Source organism: Geospiza fortis, unplaced genomic scaffold, assembly GCF_000277835.1.
Source record: "Geospiza fortis unplaced genomic scaffold, GeoFor_1.0 scaffold417, whole genome shotgun sequence".
Taxonomy (NCBI): domain Eukaryota; kingdom Metazoa; phylum Chordata; class Aves; order Passeriformes; family Thraupidae; genus Geospiza; species Geospiza fortis.
The window spans coordinates 313,472-323,787 of NW_005054535.1; positions in this window are offsets into that span (position 1 = coordinate 313,472).

Below are 10,316 nucleotides of genomic sequence, written 5' to 3' on the forward strand. Positions count from 1 at the left end.
AGTGCTGGTGCCCGAGCCTGTGGACAAGGAGGCACCACAGGAAGGTCATGAGGCAGTGCCTGATGGAGAAAACAGCGAGGCCTTTGAGCCAACAGGTGAGTCAGGGGATCCCTGGTGTGTCCAGGGTGTTCCTTGGCCACCCCTCAGGGTGGAGGTTGTGGCCATTCCTGTGCCAGGTGTGACCGTGCTCACAGGGGTCTGAGGATGAGGGAAGAGACGAGGATCTGACTCCATGTTTCAGAAGGCTTGATTTATTATTTTATTATATACATTACAGTAAAACTATACTAAAAGAATAGAAGAAAAGGTTTCATCAGAAGGCTAGCTAAGAACAGAGAGGCAAAAAAGAATGATAACAAAGGTTTGCGGCTCGGGCTCTGTGTCCCAGCCAGCTGGACTGTGATTGGCCATTGATTAGAAACAACCGCATGAGACCAATCACAGATGCACCTGTTGCATTCCACAGCAGCAGATAATTATTGTTTGCATTTTGTTCCTGAGGCCTCTCAGCTTCTCAGGAGGAAAAATCATAAGGAAAGGATTTTCCATAAAAAATGTCTGTGACAGTCTCTGACACCTGAGTTGTGCAAGCAGTTCAAGCAAAGCTCTGAGATGGACCTACACCATACCCTTGTCAACAGATTTATGGTGTTCTGGAGTCTGCTGGGTCATCCAAGCTGAGGACACCAAGACAGACCCAAACACGGCGGAGGGCACGGCAAACACAGGCACAGCGGATGCCAAACTCACCTGGAGTGTCTTTGTGAGAGCCTTCCTTGTGGCTGTGGTCTGCAGCCTCATTGCTCTGCTGCTGCTCAAGGTGGCCCCTGCGTGGGCAAAGGACATAAAAGAGTGAGTGACTTGTGGGGTGTGGGAGGGCTGGACCTGCCATGAGGCGTTTCCAGGGTTGTCCAATTTTGGTTCAGGGTAGCTGAACCTGCCACGAGGCATTTCCAGAAATGGAGCTCTGCGTGACCGTGTTCACAGGGGTTCTTGTATGAGGGAAGAGACGGGAATGTTGACTCCGTGTTCCAGAAGGCTTGATTTATTACTTTATTATATATATTACATTAAAACTATACTAAAAGAATTGAAGAAAAGGATTTCATCAGAAGGCTGGCTAAGAATAGAAAAAGAAAGAATGATAACAAAGGTTTGTGGCTCGGACAGCTAGCCCGAGCCAGCTGGGCTGTGATTGGCCATTAATTAGAAACAACCACATGAGACCAATCACAGATGCACCTGTTGCATTCCACAGCAGCAGATAATTAATGTTTACATTTTGTACCTGAGGTCTCTTGGCTTCTCAGGAGGAAAAATCCTAAGGAAAGGATTTTCCATAAAAGATGTCTGCGCCGGCTCTGGATGCCCAGGTGGTCACTGGCCAAACTCAGCAGAGATCTGTGCTGGGAGCTGGTGCCCCAAGCTCTGTGCAGAGCTCCAAGGGATGTCCAGCACATCCCCAGTCACAGCTTCAGCAGCTTCCTCCTCTCTCCACAGGCGCCTCACAGCTTTGAGAGCCAGCTCTGAGCTCCTGGACAGTGAGACCAGAGACAAGAAATTTATGGTAGAAGTCTAAATAAAGATAAGCAGCACAATGGTCTGTGTGAAAGTTTTGGATTGAAAGGAATTCCTGCTCTCTCCAACAGCAGCGCTGCTTCCCAAATCAACGCACGCATGCGCAGTTCTATCCCCGCGGCCACCCCGCACTGCTTTCGCCGCAGCTTTGGCACGGCCGCCCGGTTCCGAGCCGCTGCGTGCCGCTGTCCCGGCACAGCCGGGGTCCCCGTGCCCCGCCCCGGCCCCGCTCCGCGTGTCTCCCTCTGCCGGACCTCTCTCGTCGCATCACCGAGAGATCCCTCCGCAGCGCGTAACCCTGCACAACCGGCACCCGATATCCCTCCGCGGTTCCGCCTTCCGCTCTCCTAGCACCGAGTGGGACTACTTTGTGTCACGGTCCGCACACAAAGCGTGCGCCGAGGAGGGGGAGGCTGGAATATGACAGCTGCTTTAATAAATACAGGACAGACAGAGAATTGTTTCGCCCCTGCAAATGCCAGCCCTTTGACACAAAAGGATTTCGAAAAACAGCTGTTGCCGAATAGCTCCAGGGTCCCCCCAGTGTTTGGGACAGATTTCTCGACCCAAAATGAGACACTAAACCCTGAAAATTCGCCAGCAGTGATCCAGCATGCATCTGCTGAGCAGCACACAGCTCTGAATGTGGGGACACTGCACAAGAAGCAGAATGCCCCGTTCAGGAAAAATCCCTTTTTCTGATGTTCTCTCTGCCCATTGATGTGAAAAGGATGCTCAGCAGCAGTTTTCTCCTGCACAACACCAGTGTGTGTAATACTGGATTCCAGGGTCAGCTATACACACTAAAGAAGATTCCAAACTATACTCAGGCTCTTTCTCAAGAGGGAGAACCTTAAAAAACCCCTCTGGTCACTCAGTACCCCAGGAGCACACTCTGCAGGCATTCAGACAGCAACCTGGAAAAGGAGTCCCTCAGCCCTGGGGATGGATGACCCCATGGTGGCACCTTGGCCATGGCATCCACCACAACTGAGGAACCTTTGAAGATCCCTTCACTAACTCTGTGTTCCTAGGAGGAATGAGAATGTTCCCAGAATGGCAGCTCCTGTTCCAGCCCTGTCCCTCAGCCCTGGAGATGGATGACCCCGTGGCGGCACCTCGGCCATGGCATCCACCAGAACTGAGGAACCTTTGATGATCCCTTCACTAACTCTGTGTTCCTAGGAGGAATGAGAATGTTCCCAGAATGGCAGCTCCTGTTCCAGTCCCTGCTTTGCCACCCCAGGTGCTGCTCGCCCCCATCCCTGCTCACTCCTCCCAGGGCCAGGGTCCCCTGGCCACCATTTCTCTCTTCTTCAGCACGGGCAGCTGTGAGGCCGTGGGGAGCGCGGCGGGCAGCAGGCGGGAGGACTCAAACCTGTAGCCTGCCAAAATGCTCAGCTGAGGCTCTTTGAGCACTGTCCAGAAGATCTCGGGCCTGGCTCTCAGGCCCTGTGCGGCCTCAGCCCCCGGCTGCTGCAGGATGAACACCTTGGAGTCCTGAGGCTTCCTGGCGCGGGCACTCCATGGCAGCGATGTGCTCCCCACAGGGACTTTCCTTTCCCCTCCTCTTCCAGGAAGAAGTTTCTTTTCTCTCCCAAGGAGATATTTCAGTTCTTCTCTTTTGAGACGAAACTTCTTTTCTTCTTCTCTTCCAAGAGGAACTTTTTTTTCTCCTTTTCTTCTGGGAGAAACTTTATTTTCTTCTCTTCTGGGACGAACTTTCTTTTCTCCTTCACTTTCAAGAGCATCTTTTGCTTCTTTTTTTCGTCCAACTTTCTTTTCTCCTTGTCTTCTGAGAGAACCTATTTTTTTTCCTTCTCTTCTGAGAGAACCCCTTCTTTCTTCTTGTCTTCTAAAAGAATCTACACTTTCTCCGTCGCTAAAAGAATCGCTTCTTTCTCCTTCACTTCCGAGAGAATCCCTTCTTTCTTCTTGTCTTCTAAAAGAATCTATTCTTTCTCCTTCTCCAGAAGAATCCCTTCTTTCTCCTACTCTTTCGAACGAAGCCTTTTCTCCTTCTCTCCCAAGAGATTCCCTTCGCTCTCCCTCTTTTCCAAGCTGAACTTTCTTTTCTCCGTCTCTCCTGGGACGAGTTTTCTTTTCTCCTCCTCTCCCAAGAGACTCCATTCTTTCTCCTTCTTTTCCAACCTGAACTTCCTTTTCTCCCTCTCTCCTGAGAAGAGTTTTCTTTTCTCCTCCTCTCCCAAGAGATTCCCTTCTCTCTCCTTCTTTTCCAAGCTGAACTTCCTTTTCTCCATCTCTCCTGGGATGAGTTTTCTTTTCTCCTCCTCTCCCAAGAGAGTCCCTTCTCTCTCCTTCTTTCCCGAGTTGAACTTCCTTTTCTCCCTCTCTCCCAAGGGAATCTTTTCTTTCTCCTCTTCCTCCTCTGCCCCTCTGAGTTCCTTCTGCCTCTCTGCTGCTCTGCATCAACGCTTGGCCCTTGGGCACAGCCTTGCCCTTGGCTGGCTCAGCCACAGGCTGCTTTCTTCCAGCAGCAGCCCCTGGGATCACTGGCAGCTTCCTGGAAGACACAGGGACAGGGGTGTGGGGCCACATTCTGCCCACAGAGCTACGTGCCACAAAATCAGAGGGAATCCACAAAATCAGAGGGTTTTGGGAAAGCTGCAAAAGGCCCCAGAGACAGCAGAACTGTGATTGGAGCTAAGCAGCAGCCATGAGATTGGTCAGCAGAAAAATTATTTAAACTGTAGAAAAGCAAGAACAAATAGAACAATGGTCTGTGTATTAACACTTCTCTAGAAGAACTCCCTAAGCTACAGAAAAGTTTATCTAGCGAGATATTAGGAAGTTTGAAGCTTAATAATGGAGCTTTGTGCGTTGTGTTTTAAGGCTCACAAGCAGGTGTTGTATTTGAAATAAGCAAGCATTGTTTAACCAAAGGTCCCTGTGCTTATAGTGGTTGGATAGAACTACTGTCAATGTGCTTTTGCTTTGTGTGATTGGTCAAAAAACTTATAAAGTGAGTTGTAACATTGAGTTCTTGGTCTGCTGGCTGGGATGTGAGCTGGTGGCATCTTCCCATTGTCATAACCATGGAATGAGGCTGATGCTGGAAAATAAAACAGCTCAAGGCACGTTCCCAGCAGCCCCATCCCGTTCATGGTCTGTAAATAGCCCCTGGCCAGAGATGGCTGGTGGCTGTGCCCAGCTCAGGAGAGGAAGCCCCTGAGCTGGGAGCCTTGGCTCAGCCTTGTCTGTCCCCGTGCATGGCTCCAGCTGTCATGGGGGACTCTTCTGGAGGGGCGGAGAGGAGCCAGCCCTGTGACATGGGGGGCTCCCAGAGCCCCAGTCTGTCCGGTAGGACGTGCTGGGGAACGAGCTCTGGCTGGATGAGGAAAGGGCCCCGTGTCCTGAGCCAAGGGCTGTACCTGATCTCCATCGCCTCCTCATCCCAGGGCTGCTCTCCTGCCTTGGCAGCGGAACTCTGCTGGGCAGGCACGGGCAGGCCAGGAGCTCTCCCTGCAATCACGAAGGACAGAGCTTGTCAGGACAGCACAGCTGTGATGCTGCTGGCCACAAGTGACAGATGGGGATGCTCAGGGCTGTTCCTAACACATCCAAGAGGGAATTCCCACTCCTCTCCTACCACTGTCTCCAGAGGCCTGGCACCCTCCCATCCATAGCGCCAGGTTTGGGACAGAGTCCCTTCTGAATGCAGAGGTAATTTGGGGGATCAAGTATGGGCCCCACCCTCCAGCTGAACCAGGGATGAGCATCTTGGGCACCTTCCAGCCCAGGGCTCAGCTCTTGTGGAGCCAGTCTTAGGAGAAAAGGCCACGAAGAGCTGGCACCAAGGTTTGGCACCATCAGATCCTTGTGACAATCGTGGCTGGGGATTCTCCCATCGGATCAGAGCCGCCAGTTTCCTGTGCTATGGAAACCAGCAGGGAGCTGCTTTACCTTCCACGCCTCGTCTTATGGGTGGCAAACCTATTTTGTTCCTCTTGTCCTCTCCAGGAACCAATCCAAAGTCCTTGAGATGATCCCTGGGCAGTGATGTGGATGGAAATGTCTGTTCAAAGCTGGAGACAGAGAGACAACACAATCCTGTGACAGTGCTCACAGGGGTTCTTGGATGAGGGAAGAGACGAGGATCTGACTCCGTGTTTCAGAAGGCTTGATTTATTATTTTATTAGTTATATATATAAAAATATATATTATATATTATATATTATATATTATATATTATATATTATATATTATATATTTTATATATTATATATATTTGTATATTTATATATTTATAATATTTACATATTATTAGCTTAGCTAGCCTTCTGAGATGAAACCTTTTCTTCTATTCTTTTAGTGTAGTTTTAATGTAATACATATCTTAAAATAATAAATCAAGCCCTCTGAAACACGGAGTCAGATCTACGTCTCTTCCCTCATCCTCAGACCCCTGTGAGCACGGTCACAGGCAGGCACAAATGAGAGTCAGTGCTCTGCAGGGCTGTTGTGGTCATGAGGAGAAACTGCCCCCAGATCTCTCCAGAGGCCAAAGCTGCCAGGGTGTTTGACTCACTTGGGAAAGATGAGGACACGGCCGGTGAAGCTCAGGGAAGCAACGGGCACCTCCCGGGGAACCACCATGCCCAGCTGCTGGAGAGCCTGCAGCACAGAAACGTGAAAGGTGCCAGCATGTGGGAATCCACAAAATCAGAGGGTTTTGGGAAAGCTGCAAGATGCAGGCCTCAGATACAGTGGAACTGTGTGTAGAGCTAAAGCAGCAGCAATGAGTTAGGTCAGCAGAAAAATTATTTAAACTGTAGAAAAGCAAGGACAAATAGAACAATGGTCTGTGTATTAATGCTTGTCTAGAATAACTCCCTAAGCTACAGAAAAGTTTATCTAGCGAGATATTAGGAAGTTCTAAGCTTAATAATGGAGCTCTGTGCATTGTGTTTGAAGGCTCACAAGCAGGTGTTGTATCTGAAATAAGCAAGCATTGTTTAACCAAAGGTACCTGTGCTTATAGTGGTTGGATAGAACTACTGTCAATGTGCTTTTGCTTTGTGTGATTGGTCAAAAAACTTATAAAATGAGTTGTAACATTGAGTTCTTGGTCTGCTGGCTGGGATGTGAGCTGGTGGCATCTTCCCATTGTCACAATCACGTAATGAGACCGATGCTGGAAAATAAAACAGCTCGGGGCGCTTTCAGCAGCAGCCGCATCCCGTTCGTGTCTGTAGATAGCCCCCCTTGCCGGCGTCACCAGCACACCCTCAGTGTGGCCAAGGCACTCAGGAGAGCAGCAGTTCAGGGCAGGTAGAGCAGGTGGAATCCAGATCCTGGTGTCCATACACCACCAGTGCTGGGGAGCTGCTCTGGCTCTGCCCAAGCAGGGGGGAAGCAAAAGGCTCACCTTGAGCGTAGCCCTGTCCTGCATCCTCTCCCCATTCACTTTCTCCAGCAAGTCCGGGTAGAACCTCATCAGCACCACGCTGCCTTCAATGAGGAGCACACCCACATCCCTCAGGACCAAGGCCACGCTCACGCCCTTCTCCAGGCAGTGGTACAGCAGGGACATGGTGCCAAGGACGCAGCACTCCACCTCTCTCCGGGACACGGAGGCCTCTGTGGCCACCTTGGCATATTTCAGAGGCTGCAGCTGCTTACCCCCTGCAAAACCCCAGACATGTGAAGGTGCCAGGAGGAACTTCCCCAGGGCTTGGCCAAAGGCGTTTCCCAGGAGATGCTTTTGGAAATGTGGTGTGATCTCCTACTCCACCCTGGGCCTGCAGGGTTAAATGCTCTGTCTTACCAGCCCGGTCATCCTTATTTTCCAGGTTTTGGCCTCCTCCAAGATTCCTGGCCAGGTGGAACACTGGCCTCTGCAGGATCACAGTCTTGCTCCCCACCACGGTCTCTGTGTGGACCACATCAAAGGAGCCAAGGGTGGGAATTCGGATCCCCTGGAGCAGAAGGGAAAGGCCCAAAGGGTGAGAATTGGACAGAGGGAAGAGCTGAGGCTGATTCCATCAAGGGATGGTGTCTTTGACTGAACTCTGCCAACTCCCACTGTTCAGAGGTCAGGACAGTGGGGAGAACCCTGGGGAGGAGATGCTGGGGCCTCTTTTTTCCCTTCTCCCACCAAAAAAATCCCTGCTGGAGTCAGACGGAGGCAGCTTGAGGACAGCCCTGGTCTCCAGTGACAATGCCACCTCCCAGAGGTGGCACAAGCTCCATTTGTCCCTCAGTAGGGGATTTTGGGGTTTCCTGCATTCTGAGGGGGGCAGGAGGAATGCAGGCCATGATGCATGAGGAGGGCCATGGGAACTCCTCACTGCTCTTCTGGGTGGGCAAAGGAGGATGTTGGTGTTGTCCCCAGGGTGTTGTTCCACCTTGTGCAGCAGCAGCTGCTGTCGGATGTTGCTGGCCACTGCGTCCCAGACAGCCCTTCGCTCTGGAAAACAAGGAAATAGCAGATGTTGGAGCGACGGGGGCTGCACGGTCGGGACGGACGGAGACGAGAGATCTCTGCAGCCAGGTCATGGAATTTGGGGGTTATTGCAAAGGGCCTGGGTGCAGGGCCCTGCTGGGAGCTGCCAGGCACAGCTCAGAGCAGGGTGAGAGAAGAGAGGGGGAGAGAGGATGAGAGGGGTAGAGAGGAAAAGGGGTAAGAGAGCGAGGTTCCCATTCCAATACAATAAATCATCTTCTGTGTTGAATATTCTCATTCTCACTAACCAATCCAGTACAAGATACAAATCCTACAGCATTTCCATACAGCCTATAAGAATCATTACATTACCATCCTGTGTTACATTTTAAACCCTAAAAACTCCTCTTTGGGCCCCTCCTGCCAAGCTGTAGGGTCTGCTCTGACCCTTGGAGCTGTCTGCAAGCAGAGGGTGTTGTTCCATCAAAAGGGGATCACCTTCAGCCAGCCACACCATTGTTTTCCAGCTGTTCAGTAACTGAGGGATCTCAAAGCTTGCTTTCATTTCAATCTCGCTTATAGTTCCTATATTCTCAAAATCTTTTGCCAGGCAATCATATTTATAAGGCTTTCCCGTTTCATCTGTCCCAGCAGCCAGGTTACGCTGTGTTTCTGCTGGCTCTCCGCCTTCCAGCACCGCTGGGGTGTGTGTCACTGCTGTCCCCAGCTCCACAGGGGTCAGTGCTGATTCTTTTCCCCGCATCCCTGTGAGGGCGGCTCCTGCAGCAATGCTCCTGTACCTGTGGGGGTGATGCTGGGCATCATGGGCACGAACCCCATCCCACCCCAGAAATCCATCTGGGATGGGCTCACACTGCTGTCAGCAGCCATGCCCTCAGGGGTGAGGATGTTCACCCTCAGAGCTCTCTCCAGAATGCAGAACCCACCGAGCTGCAGCCGCTCTTGTCCTGCTGTGTCACAGGCTCTGTGTGACATCACAGCCCCACCGCTATTCCAGATCAGACTTTTGAAAAATGATGCCCTGGGCCCTTGAAATGAGGCTTTGAGCTTTAAAATCACAAGCCTTGGAGCTTACGAGTGTGGTTTTGTAGTTCCAGAGGGTGGGTTTGGACCTCAAACCAACTCTTTGGTCTGCCAAATGTGGGCTTTGGGGATTTAAAAGTAATAATCTTTTCTCAGTTTTGAGGCTTGCATTTTATAAATAAGGATTTGGGCTTGGAAAGCTCAGTGTTGACTCTGAGAAATAATCAACAATAATCTTTTGGACCTTGAAACTGTGTTTTGACCTCTACATTTTTCTTTTTTTATTCCTTTTTGTTTAAAATAGTATTTCGATAGAGGGGTTTCATTACCCGAGGATTTCTTTCCTCAGGATCCTGTTGCGAGGCACCAGCTCTTGAAGCAAGCAGAACTCACTGTTGTGCTGGAGGTTTGTGAGTCAGGGAAAACAGAGACAATAAAACACAGTGAAAAAGATAAATGGCTTGACTTTAGAGACATTTAAGGAATCACTCAGTGCTTAAACCCCAGTGAACTGATGGGTGCTGTAGACTCCTCTGAAACAAGTGGAACACAAAATACCAGATGACAGGATAAAATTGGCTTATAAAGTGAGCAATATTGTGATTTGGAGCGACCTCAAGCCTCCTTAATCTTTAACAGCAAAACCTTTCTGACACCAAGGAAAGCATGATGGATCTTGTATGGCATTCATCTCTCTCATTTTCACGCAAATTCTTATTACTCGAGTTGTATTACTATTTTAATAACCATTTTATTACTATTAAGCTTTTAAAATTTTAAAAACAAGTGATTGGCGTTTTTCACGCAAATTATTATTACTTGAATTGTATTACTATTTTTATAACCATTTTATTACTATTAAACTTTTAAAAACAAGCGATTGGCGTTTTTCCCACAAATTATTATTATTCTAATTTTAGTAACCATTTTATTACTACAAGACTTTTAAAATATTAGAAACAAGCAATTGGCGTTTTTCACGCAAATTATTATTACTTGAATTGTATTACTATTTTTATAACCATTTTATTACTATTAAGCTTTTAAAATTTTAAAAACAAGCTATTGGCGTTTTCCACGCAAATTATTATTACTCTAATTGTATTACTATTTTAATAACCATTTTATTACTATTAAACTTTTAAAAACAAGCGATTGGCGTTTTTTCACGCAAATTATTATTACTCTAATTTTAACAACCATTTTATTACTATGAAACTTTTAAACTTTTAAAAACAAGCAATTGGCGTTTTTCACGCAAATTATTATTACTCTAATTGTATTACT